The sequence below is a fragment of the Schistocerca piceifrons genome, chromosome 4 (genome assembly GCF_021461385.2).
Source record: "Schistocerca piceifrons isolate TAMUIC-IGC-003096 chromosome 4, iqSchPice1.1, whole genome shotgun sequence".
NCBI lineage: Eukaryota > Metazoa > Arthropoda > Insecta > Orthoptera > Acrididae > Schistocerca > Schistocerca piceifrons.
Window position 1 is genome coordinate 559648195 of NC_060141.1, and position 27569 is coordinate 559675763.

The 27569-nt window shown below is 43.5% G+C and overlaps 1 protein-coding gene across 2 annotated transcripts in view; it reads right to left on the reverse strand.

Moving 5' to 3' along the window:
* The window catches only part of LOC124796389 (protein GDAP2 homolog), a 969166-nt gene that overhangs the window by 837077 nt on the left and 104520 nt on the right, over positions 1–27569 (reverse strand). For both annotated transcript variants that reach the window (XM_047260559.1, XM_047260558.1), the window contains exon 2: positions 6292–6323. The gene's annotated coding sequence lies outside the window, so the exon portion shown is untranslated. The remainder of the gene's footprint in view (positions 1–6291; positions 6324–27569) is intronic.

Below are 27569 nucleotides of genomic sequence, written 5' to 3' on the forward strand. Positions count from 1 at the left end.
GGTACATATCGATAACAAAATCCAACTTCAAGCCTGGGGAACAATGTCAGCGCAACTGGAAGAGTAGGACGAAGTGTATCTTTTTTCTAATTGTGAAAGATAGACAACAATCGCGTCTCGATGGCAGGACTAGGGGAAGGGTGTGGTTTATTACTGGACATGCTCCTTACCCCTTCCATTGATGCAAAATAGGGATTCAGGCAATAGGTGCCTGCATTTGGGGATAAACAGGGACGCATTAACATGTGGCCTTTCATTGTATTGTACACCAAATATGAAAAGGGAACGGAGTGGAGAAAATGAACTTGCGCGGAATCTGTCAGTGTACCGAAGGATGGAGGCAATTTAACTCTCCTGCAAACAGTGTGTCCGGACCACTGCAGTACGTAAGGTACCCCTTGTTTGCAAATAGGAGCGCAGTTTGCTTTACTTACAGTTTTGCCATTTCACATAACGTGAAGTGAATGTATCAGAGCCGCAGTACCTACGGCGTAAGGAACGAGAGGTAAGTTCCCCTGCTGGTAGCAGAGGCGGTTGGACGTTTGGCACTTTCAGAGCTTATGGGGTGAGGTGCCGATGCAGAAATCGCTGGTGACGTCAGCAAGGAGATACGTAGGGAAAATACATTTATTCTGGCGCGAATCAAGTAACTGTTATTAATAAATATTTGCCAGCAAAAATTGCCTTTTGCCACTCAGACATTTGGAGGAGTCTACAGTCGATAAATGCTATCTTTCAGTAATTTTACAATGCCAGGAAAATGTTGATATTACTAAACAAATGAATAACTTTGGCAGAACCGAAGATATAAAATCTTATACGAACTATACCGTCTATACGCTCAAGTTACAGACTGTTCACAGTAGTCAGCAATCGTCGATAGGATGCCTTTCGATCTAGTCAAGCTGTAGACCATGCTCCCGTACTGTTAATAGTTAGCCTATAATCAGTATGCGTTACTTCATTTTACGGTTTTTCTTATATAAACGCTCCATAATAGCAACCCGTGCAAAAGTTATTTGTACAAAAGCTTCTTCCAACTTCATTACGTGAAACATAGAGAACAGTACTGCACTTTCAGAATTCGACGGCAATACTACGGCTCTGTAAGGGGACTTAAAACTATGAGAGCATCTCCACATAACAGGTAGGAAGAATTCCTACGTGGCGGCTCACTAACACCGATCAGAGACGGATTAGCTTAATTATCGCAAAACTCGAGTCGGAAAGCGTGACCAGTTATCTTATACGCTCTTTACACCACCATCTAAGGACTATCGGGCTAGGCAGACATTTCTGGAGGTTTAGTACGAGTGGGGGGCGGGGGGGGGGGGGGGGGTTGCAAGTAGCAGTTTTATAGTAGGGAATGTAGGAATATCAACGCCAAAGTAGAGGGCTATATGCCTGTTAACCAATTGGAGGAAGATCAAAGAAGTTGATGGTGTATGCGTACAAGAATAACAGCGGCAGCTGATTCAGCTCGAAGAGGAGTATAAAAAGGAACAATGAGCAGGAATGCTCATCGGCCAGCCTATGTTCGGCTAGAGACAGTGATGGTAGTGGGAAAGGGATACCGATGAGTTAACTAACTACTGCTACAACGTGTTCAATTCGAGTACCTTACACTGTTACTGAAGCAACACATCATGTTCTCTTCTCTACTCTCAAATGTAATGTTCTCTTTACGTCTGTTTTTACGAGAGAGTGATCGAGTTTGCTGAAGAACTTCTGAGGTGTTTAGCAGACAAACTACTAGGTCGTTGTATTTAGCAACGTTTTCCGTTAAACAGTGACTGCATTCACCACTGAAACAGAAACGGTGACTAATTCACCTTGAGAATTCCTCCTGAAATTTAACTCGTACTGTTTGATATTTATGGTCACCAACTTCAGACTCAACGAATTTTGAAATTTAAATCTATTCATTCAACTTTTAACAGTTATTTAATTAAAGGATCGTCTTAGTGTCAGTATCCTACAGAATAGGCTCAAAGTATGAATATTATACCTTTCCACCAAAATAGGAAAATGAAGCGAATCGGTTGATCCATTTTGCATTTGATGTGGTCTACGTTGGACTTGAGACGGGCACTATGGAGACGCCATTAGTTCATGGACGGTTCCTCAGCAAACCGCAAAAAATGGTTTTTCTACTATTTTTTCGCTGTCGCTGGTGGGCCAAAACCCAGTCCAGAATTCCAAGACGACTATGCACAACAAATGGCTGAACTTTTTATGATATATTCGTAAGATCCCGATATCAAATAACCTTGAAAATCTGATTTGATCCATTATAAATGGTTTCTGAAAGACTGCGACTGTGAAAACAATGTTTGTTTGTAAATAGATCTGCTACCAGTCACGATTTTCTTTATTTACTTTTCGCACGACGCGTTTCGGGAAATGATTCCCATTTTCAAGTGCGTTTTTTGTGTATATTATGCCATTTCGATTGATGTTGTCAATGTGTGAGAGTCTGCTTCAATTCGTTGACTTTTACTGTAATATACAGGGTGTTACAAAAAGGTACGGCCAAACTTTCAGGAAACATTCCTCACACACAGAGAAAGAAAATATGTTATGTGGACATGTGTCTGGAAACGCTTACTTTCCATGTTAGAGCTCATTTTATTACTTCTCTTCAAATCACATTACTCATGGAATGGAAACACACAGCAACAGAACGTACCAGCGTGACTTCAAACACTTTGTTACAGAAAATGTTCAAAATGTCCTCCGTTAGCGAGGATACATGCATCCACCCTCCGTCGCATGGAATCCCTGATGCGCTGATGCAGCCCTGGAGAATGGCGTACTGTATCACAGCCGTCCACAATACGAGCACGAAGAGTCTCTACATTTGGTACCGGGGTTGCGTAGACAAGAGATTTCAAATGCCCCCATAAACGAAAGTCAAGAGGGTTGAGGTCAGGAGAGCGTGGAGGCCATGGAATTGGTCCGCCTCTACCAATCCATCGGTCACCGAATCTGTTATTGAGAAGCGTACGAACACTTCGACTGAAATGTGCAGGAGCTCCATCGTGCATGAGCCACATGTTGTGTCGTACATGTAAAGGCACGTGCTCTAGCAGCACAGGTAGAGTATCCCGTATGAAATCATGAGAACGTGCTCCATTGAGCGTAGGTGGAAGAACATGGGGCCTAATCAAGACATCACCAACAATGCCTGCCCAAACGTTCACAGACAATCTGTGTTGTTGACGTGATTGCACAATTGCGTGCGGATTCTCGTCAGCTCACACGATTGTGAAAATTTACAATTTGATCACGTTGGAATGAAGCTTCATCCGTAATGAGAACATTTGCAATGAAATGAGGATTGACACATTGTTGGATGAACCATTCGCAGAAGTGTACCCGTGGAGGCCAATCAGCTGCTGATAGTGCCTGCACACGCTGTACATGGTACGGAAACAACTGGTTCTCCCGTAGCACTCTCCATACAGTGACGTGGTCAACGTCACCTTGTACAGCAGCAACTTCTCTGACGCTGACATTAGGGTTATCGTCAACTGCACGAAGAATTGCCTCGTCCATTGCAGGTGTCTTCGTCGTTCTAGGTCTTCCCCAGTCGCGAGTCATAGGTTGGTATGTTCCGTGCTCCCTAAGACGTCGATCAATTGCTTCGAACGTCTTCCTGTCGGGACACCTTCGTTCTGGAAATCTGTCTCGATACAAACGTACGGCGCCACGGCTATTGCCCCGTGCTAATCCATACATCAAATGGGCGTCTGCCAACTCCGCATTTGTAAACATTGCACTGACTGCAAAACCACGTTCGTGATGAACACTAACCTGTTGATGCTACGTACTGATGTGCTTGATGCTAGTACTGTAGAGCAATGAGTCACATGTCAACACAAGCACCGAAGTCAACATTACCTTCCTTCAATTGGGCCAACTGGCGGTGAATCGAGGAAGTACAGTACATACTGACGAAACTAAAATGAGCTCTAGCATGGAAATTAAGCGTTTCCGGACACATGTCCACATAACATCTTTTCTTTATTTGTGTGTGAGGAATGTTTCCTGAAAGTCTGGCCGTACCTTTTTGTAACACCTTGTATAAGAAACACGCGATTTTTAGTTCGTTATCGATTCGTTTGGTGAAGTTGGTGGCGACCAAAAGAATCGTTAACCAACTAAAAAAGATCTTTTTTTTCTGTGGACAGTGGCAACTTTTCTGTCCTGATTCAAGCAACGTCCTGCCCTCCTATCGTGTGAGGCAGTGTCCAGACCGCAGCTCTCGGCGTTCGGGCCGGCGACCTTGGAGCGCACCGCGTCCACGTGCTTTCACCAACTGCGCTGCCCACGCGATTCCCGAGTTGTGTGCGCGCAGCCGCGACCGCAAGCAACGGCCACAAGCAGTGCATAGAATGGCACCGACTGAGGCCACCCCGTATCGCAGGATCGCGTGCTAGTCACTAGCATAATAAGTAACTGACATGAACTGGTTACAAGAATTGAAAGAACTGCACTTTCACTATCCCACGCGAAGTGCTATTCAGATCATTCTTTTTGGACGAAAGCCACGTGATAAAGTTACGCTGCTGATTTGATTAACACACAAATGGCACCAAAATCACCTATTTACAACGCCTATACTATCCCTTTGGACATCTTTGGTCTTTCAAACGACGTTGTTGAGCCTGCAAAAAGTATTTTCGTCTGAATTGAAAACAAGATCTTGTTTATAGTTCACTTCTTGGATCAGTATGGATTATAAACGAAAATCAAACCTCTGTACTATAATATGCAAAGGAGGGCTTTTCAGGAATAGACAAACGTAAAACTTGCAAGAAATCAACGCTACCATCTGACGACTGGTTCAGGCTCGAAACTAGTAATGTTGTAATAAAATCATTTCAAGAAAATTTGTGGCCGGCCGCTGTGGCCCAGCGGTTCTAGGTGCTACAGTCTGTGCCATGGCCGGTCGTAATGGCCGAGCGGTTCTAGGCGCTTCAGTCTGGACCGCGCATCCGCTACGGTCGCAGGTTCGAATCCTGCCTCGGGCATGGATGTGTGTCATGTCCTTAGGTTAGTTAGGTTTAAGTAGTTCTAAGTTCTACGGGACTGATGACCTCAGAAGTTGAGTCCCATAGTGCTCAGAGCCATTTGAGTCAGCCAACTACAAATACTTCGAATTTACATTTACATGAGTGTTTTTGATCCACACCCCTGTATATACTACTTGGACAAATTACGTAATATTCCTTAGTCTGTTTTCTAATTACAATCAGAAAATGTTTCTGCATTCTGTACATTGTATAAACTTAGGAAACACTTATCTCTTCATAGGAAGTATTATGTAACGAAAAATATTTGGGAGCAAAGCCAAGCAGGCACTTCGTTGCTTATTTGGGATGATTAATTTTCCGACTGTAAAATTTTAGCGCCGGCTACGACAACGAACAAGATCGGCCGAGAACGGACGGAGTCAAATCCACTTCGTACTTTGTAGAAAAGGGGAGCAAATATTTAGATCGGGAAATCGCAGGTATGCCTCATTATATTTTCAGTGTTATACTAGATGGGCACTAAAATGCTTACTTACCCGGAATCAGAACTGTTCTCTTATCCTCCTGCACTCCTTATATGTGCATACTTGATACTCGGCAGGAACAAATCGCACGTTACGAGTAGTCACGAGATTACTAGGTGAGACTGCTGTGAGACTAAATGCATCACGCGTGACAAACTACTAGTTACTAATAGTGAACCGCAAAGAAAATATTACGTACTTTCACCCCGAAAAACAATCTAGGCGCGATCGTAATAAAGGAGTGTAGGATGATGAATGTGCAACACAGGGAAGGACATCACACAGAAATTCTATTAATCACACAAAACTTTATTCATGTGTTTCTTGAAGCGTTCCCGCCCCATGGAATATCCCATAATTTCTCGGGCGTTCATCCGCGAAATTATTCATTCTTGTTCCGATATTTCGCTTGACAACCTTTCAGCCATCCTCAATGTGAGTCGCTTGCAAGATTTTTAATCGATTTACGCAATACTGGGAGTTAACGCGCACGCGCTGAAAGGTTGTCAGCCGAAATATCGTAACAAGAACTAATAATATCCCCGATGCACGTCTGAAAAACATGAAATAAATTTTTCTTTTCATATCTATAGATCATTCACAGTTCGTTATTTTTGGAAGTTGCGCTCATACTCTATCAATTTTTTTAATTAATTAAATGAACACCAAATACAGTTGCAACTATAAAATGAAGAAGTGGCTTGAATGGAGAACGGACATTGACTTACCACTTAGTGGCTGCCCATTACTTGCACCCGATCTGCAAAATAAATAAATAAATGATTTAAAAAATAAACAAACAAATAAATTTTCTATTACACAACTAGATAAAAATACGCAAACAATATTTATGAATGAATTCTTCTTTGTATGACTTACTGATGACTCTTTCTCAGGAAGGTACAAATATCGTAGATTGGAGACCTCTGCAAGTGCTCCGATGGTGTAACAAATAGCGCAGTGGCGCGAAAGGCATTTAAAATGCAAAATATACACAAAGTCTGTGGAAGCAATATACATTATACAACATACTGACTCTTTCGCAGGCTCTCCCGGTGCAGTATGGAGCAATTCATAGAAATACCACAACAATCAGCACTCTCTTCTACTTAGCACTGTCACGCAACTTGCAAGATTTAACGGAACACAGAGTCATAAGTTGATAGACACCACAGAAACGGGAGTGAAAGAAGGAAAACTGCCTTTTGGAATAAAGACATCGCTTCTGATAGTAACTAAAGACGACATGCTGCTTCCGAATAAGATACCGTATTTTAAAACGAAAAAGAACACGTAGTGGTAGACACGGACCGATTGTATTTTCTACATAACATGGCGAAAAGAAAAAAAAAAAAAAAAGAAAACAGGTAAGTAGCTAGCACAGTACATAACCTGTTACGTTTGCTTATAAAACTGATCTGCTTTATGTAACGGGAGAGGGAGAGAGGGGGGAAGGGTTGGGGGGAAATGCAGCAGTGCTGCTCAAAGGGGAACAGAATAGCGTAGAGAAAGAAAGGAAGGTTAGAAAGAGGGTCAAGAAAAGAGTGACTTGCTCAAGGCATCTGTCAGTCGATACGCAGGGAAATATGGGGCCATGAGATACCGTGACATTAATTAGGAACCCTTCCTTGTAGGAAAGAACGTAGTAGTGAAAATCTGCCCGTTGGATGGGACACACTGTCAGAATACCTATAGAACCCAGTTACATAAAAGTTGTTAGTATTAAACGTGAAATAATACCACCAAATACTGCGGTCTTTCTTGTATGTTAGGGTATTGTTTTCATCCTGCTCTGTCACAAACTCTAGTCCCCGAAATGTCGTTCTTAGCTCATAGCCTATCGATTCTCGTTTCAGTTGGCGGCAGATTTATTAAACTATTGTCAGCGTAAACTATTTCACAAATTATCTTTAATTTAGTCGTTCCAGTCGAATCGTTCAACTAGAGCAGTGGTTCCCAACATGGAGGGTAATTACCCCCTGAGGGGTAGAATGAAATTTTCGAACGGGTAAAGAAAAAAGCGTTCAGTTGTCTCGAAACTGAACTATTTTCAAAAAATCATTGTTATTATCATCACCAGTTCGTAAAACTGTAATACTGACTACAAAAATTGCCAATAATTACATTTTTATTCCAAATACTAACACTATCGCGTGAGACAATCCGGTTGAGGTTACAGCTTGTGAATCGAATGTATGAACTTCATCTTCCTTGTTCTTCACGTAGTCCATCTACGACACAGATACTTTGTAACATCCGTCTGTGACAGTAAAACTGACACATACGTGCTTAAACATCTCATGAAAATGCCTTCTCCGAATTGTATGTAGTTTCAACAAAGAATCTGAAACTATTTCATTGTTCATTTCGCTACAATAAACGATCTAATGGCTATTACATGCTGAGCGGTAGTGGTCAGACGCAAAGCATTGGCAGCCTGAAGTCCACCAATTTCTGTCATTTCAGAGGTAAGGAATCCAGGAATCTAGCGATGCACAAGCAGTAGGTGTAGTGTAAGCCCTCTGACTTAGCTGATTTTAAAATGGGGTTGCTGGGTGTAAGTGAAGCAAACGTCGCTAGGAAGAAGAAGGATGCAGAGACAGCACGTTTTGTAACAATTATCTTCCATCTATGTGGACAACCAGCTTTCTTTTCTGAGGAGGAGTTGTAGGTAGCACTTGTAAGGCACTGAGTACTTTATCTTTTTATAAATATAAACAAAATGTTATTACAATTAAACGGTGTCAATTGTCCCATTGACTCATTATTTCTGGGTTTAATAAGACACCTACGAAAACTAAATATCATTTACCTTCCGCCATTTAAAAAAAAGCAAAGGCGTTCAAAGAAATTTTTTCCATTCTAAAGTTTATTTAAGCGCTAATGTTGTTGGTGGTGGGGGGAGGAGGGTGGGTAATAGCCCGTATCTAATTGCACTCAGGGGTAATAATCTCGGAAAGGTTGGGTACCATTGAAGTAGAGAAACATCGCGTCAGCCCACTTGTAGTAGTGCACATACACTATCTTATCAAAAGAAGGTGAACACGTCTACGTAATGCGGCCTGTGCTAGTGCTTATAATGAGAGGCGTATACGCCAGTATAAAAGCAGGCGTGAGTATTGTGCGGCCAAAAAAATGGCTCTGAGCACTATGGGACTTAACATCTATGGTCATCAGTCCCCTAGAACTTAGAACTACTTAAACCTAACTAACCTAAGGACATCACACAACACCCAGTCATCACGAGGCAGAGAAAATCACTGACCCCGCGGGAATCGAACCCGGGAACCCGGGCGTGGGAACGAGAACGCTACCGCAGACTACGAGCTGCGGACTTGTGTGGTCAGTAGAGAAACAGTCACAGCAGAGTGGGTCGGTCAGGAGATTCAGCGACTTCGAATGTGCAGTAGTCACAGGATTTCACCTGAATAACAAATCCATCAGGGACGTTACAAACCTTCTTAAGCTGCCAAAGTTAACTGTTGGTGATGTGATTGTGCAGTGGAAAGACGAAGGAAATCAAGACCTGGCAGACATCATGGTCTGACAGGTAGGGACCGCCGAGTATTTCGGAAGATGACTGTAAAAAATTTGCATGACATCAGCGAAGGAATCACTCGAGAGTTCCAAAGTGCTACCAGTAGTTCACCTAGCACAATGACTCTGCGCAGGGAGTTACAAAGAACGGGTTGTAGTGGTCGAGCAGCTTCTCATTACCACACTTTTCTTTAGTCAATACTAATTGGCGCTTGAGGAGGTTTAAAGAGTTACTCCCTTGAACAGTGGATGACTGGAAACGAGTCATCTGGAGTGATGAATAACCCTATACTCTGTGGAAATCCGACGAAAAGGTTTAGGTTTGTCGAATGGCTGGATAAGGTTAAATGCCATCATCTGTAGTGCCAACAGTAAGGTGGGAGTAGGCAGTGTATGTATCGGTATAGGGGTGTTTCTCGTGTTTATGGTGTGATCACATAATTGTACTTCAGACAACGCCAAATGTAGAAGGACATGATCTCATTTTAGGGCATTGCATTCTGCGTAATGTAGAGGAACGGTTGGGAGACGATGATCGTATCATCAAGACGAAGATTCTGTCAAGAAAGCAGCATCTATGAGGCAATGGTTCGACGAAACAGCATTCCTGAAATGGACACACCTGCCCAGAGTCCCAACGTGAACCCAAAGGAACACCTCTGATTTGAGTTGGATCTTCGACTGCGCTCCATAAACCAGCATCCAACATCACTCCCTTCTCTGGATGCAACTCTTGAAGAAGAATGAGCTGCCATCCTCCATCAATTTGAAACACGTCACTGTAAGTGTCTCCAGTAGGATTGAAGCCATGACAGATGCGAAGTGGACACGTACCAAATTAATGTCCACTAATATGTGTCCGGATAACCAACCAAGGTAGCCGAGAGCGCTAACGCGTTGCTTCCTGGACTAAGGAAGCCGCGGCGGCCCCAGATCGAATCCGCCCAGCGGACTAACGACGAGGGCTAGTGTGCTGGCCAGCCTGGATGTGGTTTTTAGGCGGTTTTCCACATCCAGCTAGGTGAATACCGGGCTGGATGTGGATTACACTAGGTACAGACAGTTGGGGTACACACATTTTGTCCCAGGATGGTGGGGAGGGGGGGGGGGGGGTGGCGACAGGAAGGGCATCCAGGTCACCCCTTAAAACTTAAAATTAACACTCCAAATCCAGGTAACCATAACAGCAGACCCCACATGTCGGGATTCATGCTTGTAAAGAGAGAATACGTGTCCAGATACTTTTGATCAAATATGTAAGAACAATTTACTCTTCGCGTGGAAATGTGGTTTAATGGCTGCGCAGGTGTGACGTAAAAAGTACGAAATTACTGGGTTCTGGTCTTCAGGTGGACAAAGGACATTTTTTTGACACCTAACGTGAAATTCACATGTGACAACGCCTTGTGAAAGTGAAAAAAAGAATGAGACTGCTCTACGAATTAGGACCCACACTGTAATTGGCTATGTACACCGGTTCTCATTTCGGAGTTGGCAATGGCATACCACATTCATAGTACCACGCCAAGAAAAGCAGTGTAGTGTTCGTACCAACCTAAGTGCTGATGACCAATTTACTCCATGTGTGCTAATAATATCAACTATGTTTCTCAATTTCCATAACCCAGTATGGACTAAAGAAGACAAAACAAACCGAAACCAGATAACAATTCATCTCACTGAAGAAATTGCAAACTGGTGGTATCAAAGATTAAAGTTTATGGCTATCTTTAATAAAAAGTAGCTGTCATAAAACACTTGAGTTTTGGCCTCACGATGAAAGAGGAATTTCTATGTCTTTTGTACCTGCATCGGATGGCACATACGTTCTCAGACAGCTATTGCCGCATTCTCAGTTGACAGAAATGATAGCCACAACCATTTTACTTTTCTCTTACTTAATCCTTCACAGTACTTGCCACAAAATAACTAATGAAACATGTCTCCACCAAATAGCTTTTATAAAAAATGCGAGCAATTTTCTTCATTTAGTTAATCATTTACGAGGAAGTAACACTAGCAGTTCTCAAGTTGTGTATGAAGTGGGTATTCTACTGTGCTACGAAGATGAAGAGTTGTGCTATATACTCTGCCTACGATTATAATCTCATTTTGCGTAGTATATATTCCCCTCATATCGATTACATTATTTTGTATTTGGAAACAAAAAGAAAACGCGGTACGAGTTTGAAGTACCGTCAACGACGCTCTAATTAGCAACGCATCTTCATCAACAGCTTTCTGAAACAAAGTATGAATCTAAAATCATAGGTAAGAAACATCGGAAAAGCGCGCCGGTCAAACTTGGATAGTAAGCCCGTAAATAAACTGCAGAAACACTTCAGATGTCGTGTTCAGAGTACGAGGCAGCACACTAGGAAACAGGAAGAATTAGTAGGTCTTCATGCGCCTGAAAATCGTCTGCTACATACAACTTGCTTCAACGAGCGCAACTGCGATACCATCGTATCTTCCGTGGTTTCGTTATTTTCTTCTTCTCGAGCTAGAAACCAGTTATGCAGATTGACGCAGTAGCACTGCGATGGGAACGGCGTCTTGGATAACACAAACGTGAGTATTCTCTACACTTGAATGACGTAGACCGTGCGAAGGGCCTCTTTTTCTTATTGTGTGTGAAACCATTAACAGACGCGAAAGTATTTCCTCCTTATGATCTTGCACGGAAGGACGACCTGTCTATAATGCTACTCATTTCCCTCTCCTACTGTAGAATGAAGGTCGACAAGTCAGATGTAGTAATGTGTGGATGTTTCGAGGCAAGCTTAGATGAGGCAGAGTTCGCCGCCGTTCTGGAAACTTCTGTACAGATTTTTAGAAAACCTTAGACACACCTGAAGTTCGCAATAAGACAACCGAAGATGGAGGCGCTGTGGGTTAGACATGGGTCTTGAACTACCGACTCGGCTGTTAAGGAAGTGTTTTCAGTTTTGGCGCGGAATTTCGTCGTCCAAGTAGTCAGTTCCTGTCAAGACTGAGACAGCGTCTATCACTATTAAGAGTGATTACGATAAATATGGAAATGTGTCACAAAGAAGAATTATGACCCCGATGGACCACCAATAATAGGTCCTTCAAGAGAATCAGCTGACGCTGTATACAGAAATTACTTGAAAAGTCGGGCCGGCCGGGGTGGCCGAGTGGTTCTAGGCGCTACAGTCTAGAACCGCTACGGTCGCAGGTTCGAATCCTGCCTCGGGCACGGATGTGTGTGATGTCCTTAGGTTAGTTAGGTTTAAGTAGTTCTAAGTTCTAGGGGACTGATGACCTCAGAAGTTAAGTCACATAGTGCTCAGAGCCATTTGAACCATCTGAACTTGGAAAGTATCGTTACTGAACAAAGTCTAACAGTTCAGCGTATCAATGTATCTATTGTCAGCTGTGCTTTAAAACAATTCTCATATACACTGAAGCGCTAAAGAAACTGCTACAGGCATGCGTATTCAAATACAGAGAGATGTGTACAGGGAAAATACGGCGTTGCGGTCGGCAACGCCTATATAAGACAACAAGTGTGTGGCGCAGTTGTTAAATGCATTACTGCTGCTACAACGATACGTTAAGGAAATTTAAGTGAGTTTGAACAGTCAGCGCACTAGCGATGGAACACAGCATCTCCGAGGTAACGATGAAGTGAGGATTTTTCCATACGACCATTTCACGAGTGTACCGTGAATATGAGGAATCCGGTAAAACATCAACTCTCCGACATCGCTGCGGCCGGGAAAACATCCCGATCGAAGAGAATCGTTCAACGTGAAAGGAGTCCAACTCTTCCTCAAACTGCTGCAGATTTCAATGCTAGGCTATCAACAAGTGTTTGCGTGCGAACTATTCAACGAAGTATCATCGATATGGTATTCGGAGCTGAAAGCCCACTCGACTCAAGGTTTTACACCTCGCCTGGACCCGTCAACACTGACTTTGGACTGTTGATGAAGGAAAACACGTTGTCTGGTCGGACGAGTCTAGTTTCAAACTGTGTTGAGCGGATGGATGTGTACGGGTATGTAGACAACCTCATGGATCCATGGATTCTCAGTAGGGGACTGTTCAAGCTGACGGAGGCTCTGTAATGATGTGGGGCGTGTGGAGTTGGAGTAATATGGGGCCCGTGATACTTCTACATACAACTCTGACATGTGATGCGTTCGTAAGCATCCTGTCTGATCACCTGCATCCATTCATGTCCATTGTGCGTTGCGACGGACTTGGGCAATTCCAGCAGGACAATGTGATGCCCCCACGTCCAAATTGATACAGAGTGTCTCCAGGAGCACTCTTCTGAGTTTAAACACTTCCGCTAGCCACCAAACTCCCCACACAAGAACATTATTGAGCATATCTGGGATACCTTGCAACGTGCCATTCAGAAGAGATCTCTACTCCCTCGTACTCTTACGGATTTATGGACAGCCCTGCAGGATTCATGGTGTCAGTTCCATCCAGCATTACTTCAGACATTAGTCGAGTCCATGCCACGTCGTGTTGCGGCACTTCTGCCTGCTCGCTGGGGTTCAAATGGTTCAAATGGCTCTGAGCACTATGGGACTTAACTGCAGTGGTCATCAGCCCCCTAGAACTTGGAACTACTTAAACCTAACTAACCGAAGGACATCACACACATCCATGCCCGAGGCAGGATTCGAACCTGCGACCGTAGCGGTCGCGCTGCTCGCTGGGGGCCCACAATACATTAGGCAGGTGTACCAGTGTACAATCCACAGCTACAGAAAAAGCGATGTCTGACTCGAGTGTTGTTGAAAACACAAAATACACTTGTGATATTGCGCCTCCATTCCACAAGCCACGCCACGGCGTCTGTGCGGAGCACTTTTTATTGTCGCTATCGTATCCCGTGGTTTCCTGTTAAATTTGCCAGTTGTTTGTGGAAATAACGACTGTCGGTAAGAATCTGTATGAGCTCAAAATTCTCCGAGTTTGCTTTACTGTCACTTCAAGAGATGTCTACGGCATGAATTGCCTCTTAGAATGTGTTTTCTCAGAATCTGAACAGTAAACGTCGCCGTGACGCACGCAGTCTGTTTTACGGCGTCTGCCACTGTACTTGGATGTGTTTCTCGGTAATGTTCTCGCGCTGAATAATCGAACCCAGTGCCCTTCTTTTGAACTTCTCTCTGTCAGGTAAGGATCACATACTAGCGAACAATACTAACGAATCGATTCAACGAGAATGTCGTAAGACACCGGTAATTGATTTCGTGATGAAATACGTTTCCTTAAAAGTTTTCCAATGACTCTTCGTCTGATATCTACTTTATCTACAGTTACTTTTATGTGGTTGTTACACTGGAGGTCGCTCCGAACCGACACGCCAAGATATTTGTGGGTTGTTACTGTTTATAACGATTTATCGCAAATTGTGGTATCTTGCTACATTGCAGTTTTCTGGCTATTTATACGCATAAGGAATATTTTTTTGTGTGTTGAGAATGAACAGTCAGGCCTGTATCAAGCGTAGTTTTAAAATCTTCCTTAATTTCGCTCTAGTTTTCTAGCGTTGAGACGCTTCTGTGCAGAAATGCATCAACAGAGAGCTGAGAAGGTCATTAAAGGTCATTAGAGGCGGGATGGAGCTCCGATTGGGAGGAGATAGGGAGGGGAAATGGGCCGTAACCATTCATAGGAGCCAAAAATGCATTCACCTTAGGGAAATCACCGAAAAAGTTAAAACTGGGGGTTGAACCGCCGTCCTCCCAAATACGAGGCCAGTGTGTCACCACCGAATCGTTTACTGCCGACACTGTCATCCGAACACGAAACACGTTAAAATGTGTATGTGTAAGTCTGCAAGCACCATACAGATGCACCGCACTTGTAGCTAATAAACTGCATCGTACATTCTTTCACCTGGAAATGGGCCACCAGTAAGCAGTTTCTCATGCATTCAAACACTGCACATCCATTCACAAACACCTAGTCACGCAGCTATCTTTAATCTGTAGACTTGTGTGGATAATTGTATATGCAAGTATTGCTCGTCTAAATTCTTCATTTGCGTACCTGTACTTGCTTTACCGTTATCAAAGGAATTTGATATCCGTCTATTTAGTTCACTATACGCATTTCGTTTTAGTGATTTACAACATCGTCGATGGTCCAGAATTTACAATTTCGGTTTGATTTCTAGAACTAAAAACAGTTCGTTACAAAAAGTACTGTAGAGGGTCGTTTTCTTACAGCATTTTTATGTGATGTCCTGTTACATTCAGAAGTGTCGTCTTTTTGCACTTTCACCAGGTCTCTCTGCATCTGACAGTGATGTTTCTGGCATAAGTTCACTAAGGCTTGCAACAATACACATTTCTTAACGTGAAAGATGATAAAAAAAACACAAACATGCATTCATGCTGAAAATAAAGCTATTAATGATGGTAAAAAATGAACAAGCTTACTGTGAATTACCACAAAAAGCTCACGTGCAAGATAGGCAATATTTTCGAAAAAACAAGCTATAAACATTACATACGAAATGAATAATTTAATACAGAAATGTATCCCAAAACTGAAACCAAAACTAGACAGAAACCATCAGTCCGGCTCCTACCAGCCCAATTGCAGGAACTGTGACAAAACCTACAGTGCGACTACTGGCAGCAGGTACACAGAAAACGAGAGTACGGAAATAAACCACTCAACATGCAAGGCGCTTTAAATACGTGTATCTTGGTGCAAGAAGAATAGAAAAAGATATAAACATGATAAAAATCAGTAAAACCGTTTCTCTCTTCACTTTTCAAGAAAGCTACTACATACTTAAAGCGCAAACACACAGTAAACAGATGCTTAACGACGAGGTAAATATTGGAAACCAGCCAGTATATGAAATTGTTGAAGATACTGCAAGGAAAAAAATTCAGTTCTCCCTTTACGTTTTACTTCTCCCTCCCCCCTTCTATGTTTCACTTTTACCTCTTCCCTCTCTTTCTCCATCTCAGTGCCAACTCACTCACTGTTCACTACTTTGTACTCATCTGAGCTCCCGTCCCTCCCTCTCCCAATCTATTCTACATTCCTTCACTTCAATTAAACATTAAAAAAAATGACTCTGAGCACTATGGGACTTAACAGTGGAGGTCATCAGTCACCTAGAACTACTTAAACCTAACTAACCTAAGGACATCACACACATCCAGCCCGAGACAGGATTCGAACCTGCGACCATAGCGGTCGCACGGTTCCAGACTGAAGCGCCTAGAACCGCTCGGCCACTCCGGCCGGCTAAATATTAAAACAAATGCATATGAACATAATTAAAACGACATAACACACCACATATCACAAGGACCGTTTTAGATACAGGGAAAACTAAAACTAACGGATAAGTTGGCAACACTACAAACAGACACACGTTTGGCCAAGACAATGTAAATAAACACTAGTGGTGCAATGTTTCCTCGTATTTGGGGTACTGCAAGGGGAAAACAACAATGCAAAACGCAGAAATACTTTGAAAATGATGGAAATAAAAATCTCACTTCAATACGATTTGTAGCGAACTGTTTTAAATGTAAAAAGCAAACAAAAATGCCAATATATTTCCCTCCGGACGACTGATGATATTTTAAATCAATAAATCTAGGCGCATTTGGTAAAATAAATATGCGTTTTTTTGTAGATGCGAAGGCGTATTTTAAATAGCCGAAATAACTGCTAGCCTAGTCCACTACCAGTGTGGTTAGAGCCGAGAACAGCCTTGGCATGATACTTTAAACCCATGTCAGCCGCGGTGCGTGTGCCAAGACAGCTGGGCGCTGTACGACTTCTGGTGCCCGCGGCGGCTTCTCAGCGCGGTAATCGCCTTACCCTCCGACACGTGTACCGGTTCCTGGCACCCGTCAACCAACCACGTATCTCCCCACTGCCCCATATTTTTAACAGATTATGAACTCGCGTCCCACATCTTGTCCGCATTAACAGGGACGTAGAGCACAAGGAATGCAACAGCCAACGGTCGATGAACGACGCAAACATTAATCGTATTTGTAAGTGGCGATCAAACGAAAATCAGACAGAGAAAAACAGTAAGTTAATTATTATTTTAAAAGCAATCGCCATTGCTAACACATTTACCCGACTGTGAGACAAGACGATCAATGCCTTTATGGAAAAATGTTTGCGGCTGCCTGCGGGACCATGATAGTACCCAGTAGTACACCTCTTCGTCCGAAGCAAATATCTTTCTTCAGGTGTCCAAAAATATGGGGATAGGATGGGGAGAGATCGGGACTGTGTGGAGGACGCCTAAGATCTTCCCGGAGAAACTTCTGCAGCGTAATCGAAACAACCTTGGCAACATGTGGGCGGGCATAATCCAGCAACAGAATGATTCCGTCCGTCAATATTCCACGGCGCCATAGTTAACGCACAGCGGTCGTGGAAACTTTGCAAAAATTGATGGGCACCATCAAGTCCAAACACCCAGAACTCTTGACGAATGGTTTCACTCTGTCGGAGGATGATGGCCGCCCACATGTTGCCAACGTTGTGTCGACTATGCTGTAGAAATGTTTAGTGAATGCTCTCATTAAATAGTGTGATAAGAGAACGCTTCACTTACTAGGAAATAATACGGAACAAGGTGTATCATTCTCAATGTACAGGGTGACAATTACTGAACCACACGAAATAAAATCGTCATAACTTCTGAACGGTTTGCGGTAGGACATTCAAACTGTACGGTTGCCCGCGAGGCATGGTTGGAATTAGTATGCGCATGGACCTTTCGTTTAGCGACGAAGCTCACTTTCAGCTGGATGGGTTCGTCAGTAACCAAAATAGGAGCACTTGGGGGACTGAGAATCCGCATTTGTCGATAGAGATCTCTCTTCATGTTCAGCTGGTGACTGTGTGGTATGAAATGTCCAGTCACGGCATAATCGGTGCGATATTCCTTGATGGCATGGTGACTACCGAACGGTACGTGGTTTTGGAAGATGATTTCATCCCCACTATCCAATGTGACCCTGATTTCCACAAGATAGGGTTCATGCAAGACGGAGCTCGACCACATCGGAGCAGCAGAGTGTTTGATGCCCTGGAGGAGCAGTTTGGGGACCGTATTCTGGCTCTGGAGTACCCAGAGGCCACTGGCATGTGCCTCCACTGGCTGCCATGTTCTCCGGATCAGAATACATGCGACTATTTTTTGTGGGATTATATTAAAGGCTAGGTATACAGCAATAACCGAAAACCATTGCTGAGCTGAAAACAGGTATTCAGATCATCGACAGCATCGATGTTCCGACACTTCAGCGGGTGATGCAGAAAGTAGGTAAGCGTCTGCGCCACATCATCGCCAATGATGGCAGACATTTCGAACATGTCATAACCTAAATCCGAATATTCGTAGTGACGTTTACACGTTCAAAAAGGTGTGTGTATGGCGTAGTTTGTAACTAATTTACGTCTCTTTTCATACAGTTCAATAATTGTTAGTCTGTACATCGATATCGACAAGAGATTCGTTATCCAGTGTTTGACTGCTATACAGTGAAATACTACGCCGTCTCTATTCTTTCTAGCAAAACCGGTCTCGACCGTGATAAATGCCATTAATACACTGATGTGCAAAACTTAAGAACGAAAGTAACTTTTTCATTTTCACTGCGAAGTAACATAACTCGGTGAAACTTTACCGTAGATAGAAAGAACTACTACAGTATAGTACAGAAATACGCAATGAGAAGAACAGAAATGGCATTTTTATTCAACGACAAAAATTACACTGAAGTGACGGCGATTTATGATGGTGCTCTGGACATTACAAAATGCCGGACATTGTTCGTAATAGGATGTGTCATCACCAACTCGGACAATAATGCAACTTCCACAACATGCTCCCACGCAGACAAGCAGTTCTTGAGGTAGGGCGTTACATTCAGCACCAAATCGGTTGACAACTGCTGCAATGCGTCTTCCCAGAGTACCCCAAGCGTGCTCGATGGGGTTTAAGTCGGTGGAACGGTCAGGCCAGTTCATTCGCCGAATATGCTGCCGTTCAAGTAGCTGCTCCACCTGTGCTGTTGTGTGTGGTCGCACATTTTCATCCTTTAAGAATGAAGTCAGGACCGAATTTACCACTGGAAAGACGCACGTGGGGGAAGCGATGTCATAATAAAATTGACCGGTGAGTGTACCGCGTTGAGAAATTTGGAGGTGTGTGTGAAGTTAGGATCGCTCAACATCGAGGTTATCAGCGTGCAAACGCATATCAGTTGAAACGACTGTGGTTAAAACTCAAAAAAATCTTTCAATAATAATCTTTCTTATAAAGATAACTTTTGACACTCATTCATCTGAATGTAAAGTTTTTACTAATTTCTCCTATCCATACTCATGCCGATTATCGTAAAGAAAATCAATCGTTTTTCATACGTAACAAAATCTAGTGGCCAGCATTGCACTGGGCTGCACCAGAAAAATTTCTTACAGGAGCAGATATATATGAGTCACCTGGCGACTTCATTGAGGTAAGACTTTTCAGTTTATTCAGAATGATTTTTCAGAGCCATGACGCAGCACTGCTGACGTCCAGATTTACCAGTTTAGATTCACTGTCAGTTAATTATTGATAGGTTACATTACGAGATTTCTATTGAAAGGTCATATATGAGTCACATTTTTATTGGGAGGTTAGTCACCTTTATAACTGCGAGGTTGCGGAATTTAACTGTTGGGAGGTTACACGTGTCCCCACCTCGCTCCCCATGAGGGTAGGTCCAGCATGTCGAATTCGATCACTTTGATGGGTCAGATGTTTTGGTGTAGGGAGGCCTGGTCTTGCATGGGCGCACTAACCTCCAAGTCGTTCAACACGGTACATTCGCCAGTCGACGTTGCTGTAAGAATGTACGTCTCCCCCATGCGCGTATTTCCAGGGGTAGATTCAGCACTGACTTAATTTTTATAGATTACATTGCGCGTCCGCATTGAACCGCGTAGGTGGAGCAGCTCTTGGAAAGAGAGGATATTCGGCGAATGGACTGGCCTTCGGGATCTCCCGATTTAAATACCATAGAGCACGTATGGGATGCATTGGGGACGCGTATTGAAGCCACGACCACATGCAGCAACGCCGATACAGCAGTTTTCAACCGCGCTGGTGGAGGAATGAAACCCCCTACCACAAGAACTCCTTACCAACCTTGCGTCCAGCATGGGAGAACGTTGCCGAGCATGCCCTGGTGTTCGTGGTCATCATGTACCCAACTGAGAACCATGTCAAGCCATTTCCTAATGACTAGGTGACCATCACTAATCGTGCAGTCACCGTTGTTCAATAAAAGTGTCATCTCTTTTCGTCTCATTGCGCATTTCTTTCAGTTACGTGCTATATTATACTGTAGCAGTTCTTTCCATGTATGGTCCAAGTTTCATTGAGCTTTGTTGTTCTGGCAGTGACGCATGATGCGAAAGTTGGTTACTCTCGTCCTCATGTTCTGTTCACCAGTGTATAGTAGAGAAGTATGATTTGTAACTGAAATATGTTTACCAGTTTTTCAATTTCATAACTGACCATAACGTTCGGCAATTTTTATCTAACGCTCTTCTCTTCGTACGGACATCAGGACATTCCAAAATATTTTTGAGGACTCCGCTGAAATGTATTCTCTAGTGTTTTCTCCTCGTACTAAGTTGCTATTAAAGTGGAACAAATGCGCAGTCCGTAGCCACGTATTTGTAAATTAAACACTTTGCGTGAGCTTGTACAATTCGTTTTCCTTTACTGATTCCTAGGAAAGAAGACATGCTTCTGCGTGAGTGCAAAGAAAAATGGGAGCACTTCAGAACTGTATTTGTTCGGAATATGAAAGCTTTACTTATTTGTTGCGTATATAAATTGAATCAACATTTCCTTAGATCAACGTGATTAACTTCCGTACTCTTGCGTAGTGAATTCTCTCCCGTTCGTATTGCTCTGTGTCAATACGGAAGAAATCAACTGCACTAAATCCCTGTAGCACCATTTAGTTAATGTATTAAAAAATGAATTTCTAATCCGGTTGTTGCAGCCCCTTCACTGTTACAGAAGTATCCTTTATTTTACATTTATCTGGCTTTACAGACAAAGCACAAATGTCCGTTTCGTTTGTGGAGTCTCTATTAATAATACAATACCCTTCCTCTGAACTTGAATTTGTATCAACAATCGAAGCACAGCAAAATATGTTCGAGCGCTGTAACAAACAGTGCTCTTTGCTCTCCAAGATCACATACGTGAACGTAAGTTCCCGTCCGTCCAGAGGAGTGCCGTGTGAGGAACTGCGTTGCTGTCCTGTGAATGAACAAGTCAGCGATTCAGACCACTGAACAGTTACGCTTCCTTTGAGTAGCTGTGTTTGTGGAGGCCTTACGTTGTTCCAACAATCGCTGCAAAGCTGCACTTTCTACATGTAGCTAAAACCGACTAGTTGGCGCCATCTCTTCGCTCATGCTTCAACATAAACTACCCCTGGCGCAAAAGTACAAACATTGAACTCCATGAACGTTGTAGACAAGTATCGGAAACCGATCTCGGTGAACCTCTTGCGGATTGATAAGCTGTCGGAAAACGCTGATAAACTTTTCGAGTTGTGACGCTGCGATCGTTACGGCTAGGTAGGGTGTGGGAAAAACGCGGACACCGTGGTAGCACACGATACATAGATTTTGATAAATGAAGACCTAACATCCTAAATGAGCTATGTACCATTTTTTTTTAAATCGATTGTATTCACTCTAAAGACGCGACAGCCATGCGAGTTTGTTGCACGAATCGTAACAGCGACGAACAAAAGGCCTCCTCCATTCTAAACCTGCTGGGCAATCAGCGTTGAATTGCATCAGTTTAACTCACGTATGTGCTAGTTGCCACATTGTTCGTCATGTTGTGGAAGTAAGACTTGAATATTAGCAATCGATCTGCAAGAAGTATTGTGTGTTCCAGTTCTTACATAATCAGGTACGTCCTAGTTACGCCAGCTTTCTTATTACAACTTCCGTGTTCGTGCTTACTACAACAGAGAGGCAAGAATGTAATTGTGGCATCAGGGTGAAGGGCCTCGTGGAGCAAACAACATAGCATCACGTCTATTTCACGTTCTGAATTCCACTAAAATACCGTCAATGTAACTGTCAATAAAGAGGAACTTTTGATTTAGAATGATAACAGCTGTGGATGAAACGAAAACCGCATACTTACATATACAAGCACATGTTCGTAGTGTCTTGGGGACTATTTTATTGTATATAACGTAAGTATGTGGTTTCAGACCCCAGTCTCGTATCTTGTGAAACAAAAGCGCAAGAAGGCAGCTAAGTGTTATATACTTAATGATTTACAAAAAGTAATTATATCGGCACGTGCTTCTTTAGTATTCAACGTACTCAGAATGGAGAAAAAGGACTTCATCAACACAACAAAGCTACACATTCGTTTTGCTGCACAAATTAAAATCACCTCACCTGGAATAGCGCACATCAAAGGAAATTCAGTGACAGTGAACAATGGGAATGTGTACATCATATTAAAAAAAGGCAAAACTATTGGCGATGTCATTTATACACACCTTTCAGCAGTGCAAATTATTTCACCACTGACTGCTGCAACCTTTATACCACAACACCATGATGATTTTTGTTTCGTACTGTCTACATAGTTTAAGATATTTATGTTTAGGTATGTTTTGTCAACCATTATAGCATGATATTTCGGTTGCACTTAGCCCATTTAGTCTCAAGTTTTCAATTTTCATTTACTGGACAACGCAAAATTCACTCACCCTTGCAGTATAGTTTACATTTACTTGATGATAATAAATGTTTAAAATTATAAAAACGTGTGGGCTGATTTCGTTTGTCATACAATACTTTTTTTGTGTTATCTCAACACATCACTTTTGGTCATTAACACGTCTAGAACGTTAGGTCTTCAAATAGTCTGGAGGAGGAAGAGGTGTTTAGAAGGGGAAGCAAGGAGAGAGCTGGAGGTTCGGAAGCTAACGATGTATACACTGCCTAAATTTCTCTGTCGCTCTGTTTGAATCCATACGTAGTTTTCTTACTTCTCACTAACAAATTATTCCATCTGTAAGAGCTTTTCTCACACTCAGCGACACTTGTGCGATGCCATTAACTTGACACTATCGAGAATTAGAATAAGAACCGGGACTTTTTCCGCTTAAAAAGTGAGTGGTTTTCGTGAATTTATAACCTGTAAGAATTCGCTTAACCTTTAACATACGTGAGAACTACATCGGTAAGGCAACGGTAAAGCGGCACTATTTGCTACTTGTTAGACTCCCGAACGTTTCTGAGAGAACACCACAGTGCTCATTAGCACAGTTTGGGAACTGCTGATATTCGCCTTGTCGATACGAAAATATTCAGCCGATCGCGACGTGAGATTAGTAACCGAGCTGCGGTACCAGTAGCTTTAATATCGGTTTTAATATCCAGTAGGAACGTCAATCGCCCGCGTGGTATTATACTAGACTGCTGCAAGTTGGAAACAGACGAAGCAGAAATACTCAGCTCCTGCAATATGAATGTGTTCGCAATTTCCGCATGGCTGAAAATCTGCTGTTCGTTCCATTTGCCTTCCGTACAACTTCCGTTGCTGATCAACATCCACCTATGGAGTTAATTGTTAGCATCGTTACTTACAACGCATATCGCCAGTATGCTTTCAATCTGCTTTCAATACTGAACTCGAATCATGAAACAAAGTCAAATCTATAACGTATTCTTCATTTAGCTTTAATGTTGTTTTGCTAATTCATCTAATTTGAATAAAGTTTTACTACCGAAAGTTTGTTTTACTTTAATAACAATCAACCTCAAGTGAATTCGCAGAGGACTGTCGAATTGTAACAACGAATGAGAACATCTGTAGCGGAGAAATACTACTGATATCAATAAAACGTCTGCTTGTTTTCCAATACATGGGTAACGATGGATGGTCATCTGTTCGCTGGAGCTTATTATTTATCTCCTGTTCCGGATACTCTCTGCATCATCAAGACATCTTGCCCATAGTCTGTAATGTGAATATGGTTTTCTCTAGCATATTCTGCCTGCAGAACCCGAATCAACCCTCTTACTTGACAGTGGACAATACTTAACTGTTGCGTTAGTAGAGCTTTTCATTCATTCCGCTCCTCTAGCTGCGCAAGTAAACGCTCTTTATTCTCCGAATGACATAGGGACAAGAGAGAACTGAATCGGCGTCTCTTCAAATCTTCATGTGACTCATTATTCCAGTTGCTGTTCTGATGACAAAGTGTCTTCTCTCCGAGCACATTCCTTACCCTATCTACTGCGTTCCGATCCTGGAGTGAGAGAGGCTACGCTACTTCGTTACTTTTACACACGTCTCTCAAGCTTTAGTGACTGTCCTCGCTTTTTTTAAAAAAGAAATCAACTGTTTTACCACGTTTTTTTCGTTTACAAAAGCACATCGGACAAACATAAATAGTACCCCCACCCTCCGGCAGATACCATGATGATACAGTGAAACAATGCCTTCAATTTTTGTGATGGCCTCTATACAAGAGGAAGGGTCCACAAATTGTTCAAGTATGCCATATCCAATTGAAGACACTCATTGGGGACTGGATCCCTTAGAGCTATCAAATTGTGGGGATACTGACTGACGTTTGAACCGCTGCTTCAAATAGTCCCGGGCATTTTCAGTCGGATTATGATCGGGTGCTTTAGCGGGCCAGTCAAGACGCAACAAGAGGGCTCGATTTGTTCGCCAAATCAGGAACGTTATCGTGCGGTCATGTGAATACGGCTGTTGTCATCTTGGAAGACGGAAAATGTAGAAGGGGCAACACTCCTTCGTAGAGATTGTTGGAATGTACACTCATGCAGAATGTGGTGCCACACAACGTGGCACTACACTAAACTGGCGCTAATAGCATAGGCACACAGGGAACACACACGACACAGATCTGTAAGTCCACGGTATTGGTGATAAGTTGAGAAAACCGTCCCGAAACACATGTGCTACAAGACGCCACTGTTTTCTGCGCATGTACCCCGACATCAATATGGGATACGATCACCATGCACATGTACACAGGCCGCACAACGAGTTGGAATACTCTGGACCAGGTAGTCGAGCAGTGCTTAGGTATAGCCTCCCATTCTTGCACCAGTGCCTGTCAGAGCTACTGAAGTGTACTACGGGTTTGAAGACGTGCAGCGATATGTCGACCGAGAACATCCCAGACATGCTCGATGGGTTTTAGGTCTGGAGAACAGGCAGGCCACTCCATTCGCCTGATATCTTCTATTTCAAGGTACTCTTCCACGATGGCAGCTGGGTGGGGCCGTGCGTTATCATCCATCAGGAGGAAGGTGGGACCCACTGCACCCCTGAGAATGCGGACTCACTGGTGCAAAATGACGTCCCGATACACCTGTTACAGTTCCTCTGTCAAAGACATGCAGGGGTGTACGTGCGCCAATCATAATCTCACCCCACATCATCAAACCACGACCTCCATATAGGTCCCTTTCAAGGACGTTAAGGGGTTGGTATCTGGTTCCTGGTTCACGCCAGATGAAAACCCGGTCAGAATCACTGTTCAGACTATACCTGGACTCATCCGTGAACATAACCTGGGACCACTGTTCCAATGACCATGTACTGTGTTCTTGACACCAGGCTTTACGGGCTCTCCTGTGACCAGTGGTCAGTGGAATGCACCTTGCAGGTCTCCTGGCGAATAAACCATGTCTATTAAGTCGTCTGTAGACTTTGTGACTGGATACAACTCTTTCAGTGGCTGCGGTAAGGTCCCGAAAAGGCTACCTGCAGTACTCCGTGGCCGTCTGCGGGTACTGATGGTGAGACATCGGTCTTCTTGTGGTTTTGTACACTGTGGACGTCCCGTACTGTTGCGCCTGGACACGTTTCCTGTCTGCTGGAATCGTTACCATGATCTTGAAATCACACTTTGTGGCACACGGAGGGCCCGTGCTACGACCTGCTGTATTTGACCAACCTCCAGTCGCCCTAGTTTTCTACCCCTCATAACGTCATCAATATATGTTGTTTGAGCCATTTTCAACACATAATCACCATTAGCACGTATGAAAGCGTCTGCACACTTACTCGTTGCACCGTACTCTCTGACATGTACCAACACACCTCTGCGTATGTGGACTGCTGCCAGCGCCACCGTGCGACGACCGCAGGTCAAATGCACCGCATGAGCATACCCAGAGGTGATTTAAACACGCGAGCTTCGCACCAGAGTGTTGTTTCGCCACGTATCAGCATTATCTTTAATTTATGAGCATGAGTGCACATCGTGTGGATATAAGGCGTGTGTGGCGGTTCATTTAGTGACACTTGAGTCTGTAGATGTATTTAAGCTCTATACTGGCCAGGAGGAGGAGGAGGAGATTAGTGTTTAACGTCCCGTCGACAACGAGGTCATTAGAGAAGGAGCGCAAGCTCGGGTGAGGGAAGGATGGGGAAGGAAATCGGCCGTGCCCTTTCAAAGGAACCATCCCGGAATTTGCCTGAAACGATTTAGGGAAATCACGGAAAACCTAAATCAGGATGGCCGGAGACGGGATTGAACCGTCGTCCTCCCGAATGTGAGTCCAGTGTGCTAACCACTGCGCCACCTCGCTCGGTCTATACTGGTCACACTTTAGTTAAAGGGAGAAGGTGAGAAACCTGATGGGTGGGGCGCGAGGAGAATAGCTTGCTGGATAACGTTTCCGGGGGTGGCTGGTTGCACGCTCGTGTGTCAGGACCCAGTGAACGCTGGAAACTGCCAATTCAGCCCATTCTCAGAAATGTTGCCTTGCGAGCACTGAAGTTGTTACGGAGCCATAGCGACTGCGGGACCTGGAAAGCTATTTAGCAAATATAGAACTGAGGTCTGACTGCAGTTACCGAACGCCGGACACAGCCAAGTTAAACTGTTGTCGGAAATGTTGGTCACAACGTTTTGTGTCCCCTAGATTTGTAATGAAACCATAGCGGCTCTGGGAACTCGGAGGCTAGTTTGCAAACCCAGAATGGGCGTGTCGGCAGCTACCAAATGTTACTTTCCCGTTAACCGCAATGGTGTGGTTCCCATACCACAATTATATCGGGAAATTCATCTGGAGTGGGGAGGGAAGGAATAGGAGCAAGAGAGCCGGTGGGTTAGCAGGGAACTGAGTGACCAATGAGAGCTCGTCGCTGTGATTATTTATGAGACAGTCAATCGAAACAATGAGAGAGGCCAGATCTGCATATCAGGGTGCAGCAGGAGCGGAAGAAGGAGTGAGAGCAGTTGATGCTGGGAGTGTAAGTGTGAAGTATTGACGGCGTCGTGAGGAGTTGGAAGCGCTCACTGTCAAAGGGAAAACACCGCATTTATACGTGGAAGCAGGTAATTCTGATCGGTCGAAGACTGGGGGACAGGTAGTCAGTAAA